Source organism: Echinops telfairi, unplaced genomic scaffold, assembly GCF_000313985.2.
Source record: "Echinops telfairi isolate 266 unplaced genomic scaffold, ASM31398v2 ScPeMD7_7401;HRSCAF=8416, whole genome shotgun sequence".
Lineage (NCBI taxonomy): Eukaryota > Metazoa > Chordata > Mammalia > Afrosoricida > Tenrecidae > Echinops > Echinops telfairi.
Window position 1 is genome coordinate 11,712,096 of NW_022111301.1, and position 3,590 is coordinate 11,715,685.

Sequence of the window (3,590 nt, forward strand, 5' to 3'; positions counted from 1 at the left end):
TCTCACAGATGTTCAATTTGATTCCCCTGTACACCCATAAAGTATTTGCTATAAAGAAGTTGTTAGTCTTGCAAAATTCTATCATGTGATCTCCAGCATTATTTCTATCACCAAGAACTAATGAAGTCCAGTCACCAATTATTATCCATGCATTTAGATTGTGTGTTTGATCAATTTCAACCTGGAGATGCTGGTAAAATTCATGAGTTTCTTCATCATCAGCTTTAGTGGTTGGTGCATCAATTTAAATCATCACATTGACTGGATTTTCTTGTATGCAGATAGATAGTATTCTATCACAACAGCGTTGTACTTCAAGGTAGATCTTGAAATGTTCTTTAGGAAGATGAATGTGGTTCCTCTTGAATGTGTCATTCCCAACATAGTAAACTGTTTGGCTGTCTGATTCAAAATGGCAGATATCAGTCCATTTCCTCTCACTAACACCTAGCATATTGATCTTTATGAGTTCCATTTAATTTTTGATAACATATAGCTTTTCTATATTAATACTACATAGTTCTGAGTTTACGATTAGATTATTGTCGCTGTTTCTTCTTATATTAAGGCATCCTCTGTCAGCAAATGAAGGTCTTGAAGGACTTATTCCATCCACGTCATTATGATCAACTCTGCTTTGAGCTATTTTGAGTGTCTTCTGTCCTGAGAAGGAGCCCTGGTGGCATAGTGGTTATGCATTGGTCTACTAACTACTAATTAGCATTTTGAAAACACCAACCATTCCTTGGGAAAAAGACAGGGCTTTCTACTCCCATAAAGAGTTACATTCTGGGAAACACAGCGAGACACTTCTATCCTGTCCTATAGGGTCACTAAGAGCTGACATAAACTCGATGGCAGCGAGTTGAGTTCTGACTGAGGGCTCATTTTTGGCACTACATCTGACAGAGTTCTGCTGCTGTTCATGAGGTTTGCAGTGGCTAGTACCCCACAAGTGGACAGCCTAATCTTCATATGAGCTACTCTCAGGAATCACCTAGCTCTCATCTCAGAAGTTTAATTGATTTGGACTGTGGTCTGGACTGCTGGGGGGTTTTTAGCTCTGTCATAGGTGATTATACTGTGTAGCCAGGCTTAAGAGCCACCCCACTGTGAGTCAGTTCTCCCAACCTCAATCCTCACCAAAAGCAAAGCTAACATATCACAAGTGTTTGGGCCGTGTCCGGACCATGCAGCGGCTTCTCCTAGCTCTTCCAAAAGATAGCCTGCTGGACTGTGTGGCCCCTTCCCCCCACCTCTCAAGGCCAGAGCTGGACCGTGCAGTCCCTGCCTCCAGCATTCCAAGGAGCTTATCTCTCTCCGGGCCAGATCTGTACAGCCCCTTCCCTCAGTGTTCCGGTGTGATCTACTCACATACCACATCCTGACACAGACCCTGCAACTACAGCACCAGAAGGCCGTCCTTCTCCTTATCAGTACATACGTCTTTGGCTCAAGCCCTATGTATGCCCCACCGCCTCACTGCCAAGTGCGATTTCCCTGACCTAACTAGTTGGGTCTCAGAACCTGCCTGGGGGGTCCATGCCACCGTCCCTTTCCCTTTTCAGACTACAGTGCATTAATTCCATTATAAATAAACAACTACAATCATTTCAACTAGAAATTTTCTTAGAAGTAATTTTTATGTGAGGTAATACTGTGGACACCAGCAAGGGAGTATTTTTTTTTTTATAAGTGAACTATTAATAAAATAACTCAAAACGTGTAGGCTATTCCCAAGACAGGATTTCACAAGAAGACTGAAGCATATGTGTGGGAACTGGCCATGTGTTAGGGAAATTTAGGAAGGATGGAATCCTTTAATCCTCATAACAGCAAGGACTCATACAGTCAATAAGTAGCAAGGCTAAGATTTCATCCTCAGTCTGACTCCAAATGAACCATCCTTGCTGCTGAGACCTGGAGAAGTAGGAGTTAAAACCACACCAATACCAACAAGTCGATTCTGACTCACTGGGACCCTCTAGGGCAGAGTTAGAACTGCCCCCTGGTGTTTCTGGAGCCTATAAGTCAGTGTTTCCCAAAGTGGGCAAAAGCGCTCCCTTGAGGTGGAGATGGGAGTCACTGGAATGATGCAGGGAGGTTGCAACAGCAGATACCTACACTTTATCCCAGGTTATGGGCTATCATACAGAAGTTTTCAATTCCCAGGGAAGTGCTGAGCGATTATTATTTTTCTGTAAAGGGTCAGTTGGCCAAATAAGTTTGGGAACCTATGAAATTCTTTCTGGGAAAAGATAGTCTCATTGTTCTCCCACAGAGCAGCTGATGGCATTGAACTGCTGACCTTGTGGTTATTAGCCCAATACATAACACACTACACCTTGAGGGCTCCTTAAGCAGAAGCTAGTTAGCCAAAAGTAAAACAACCAGTTGCCATCCAGGGGATTCCAAATCTCAGTGACCCACGTGTGTCAGAGAAAAGATACACTTCTTGGGGTTTTCAATGGTCATTATATTTTTGAAGTACGATGCCAGGACTTTCTTCAGGATGTTGTAGCTTGTGAATTTGAATTGTCAATCTGTTGATCAGTCACATGCATTGACTGTTCCATCCAAGGACTCCAGTTAGAAGAATAAGAACAAAAATCTAACAAACTCACTGCCAGGGACTATAATGCTGACTTACAGTGACCCTTTAGGACACGATAGAACTGCCCCTGTGGGTTTCTGGGACTGCCTATTCACTGGGGTAGAAAGCCTCATCTTTCTCCTGCAGAGCAGCTGATGATTTTGAACTGCTGGCCTGTAGTTAGCAGCACAACACATAGCTGCTGTGCCACCAAGGCTGTTCAGGATGATTATGAGGTAGGCAAGAGCCTGGCAATTTTGAGGGAATTCAAGGAGATCATTGTTACTAGAGCTTGGATTATGAAATGGAGAGGGAAGGCTTATGCCTGCACCTTGCAGAAAGATGGGGCCATTCCCAAAGACAGTGGAAGCACTTGGGACATTTTAGACTGAAGATTGACACAATATGGTTTTCTCTTTCAAAAGATTGTCCCAGTTATAACATGGTATATATGGGAAGCCACAGTATGTGTAGAGGATGCCCTGATGACACTGCATCAAGTAGTCTCAGAAGCTAACTGAAAGCTGCACTGTGTCAGAAAGACTTAGCCATCAATTCCTGTAGACAATAGCCTGAGAAACACTGTGGGGCAGCTTTACCCTGCCACATGGCTCTGCGGTGAGTGGGAATCTGACTGATGGCACCCACAACAAGATGATGCATGGAGGAGAGGTTATAGCTTGAGATTTTACTTTGTGTTTTAACTGTTTGTGTGTGTGTGTGTGTGTGTGTGTGTTTTAACTGTTTTATTGACATAATTCACATATCATACAATTCAATAGTTCAATCATATTAAAAAAGAGTTGTAGAATCATTAACGCAGTCAATTTTATGACACTTTCTTCTTTATTGTACTCATGTTATTAGCTCCCTATTTCTCCAAAATCTCCTTGTCATGATGTGAATAACCAGTATCCCAAATGTATAATGAAGTTTTGAATACAAGGATGTGTCTCATTGTACCCCAGCACAGCTCAAGACATCGAGTCTCCAAAAT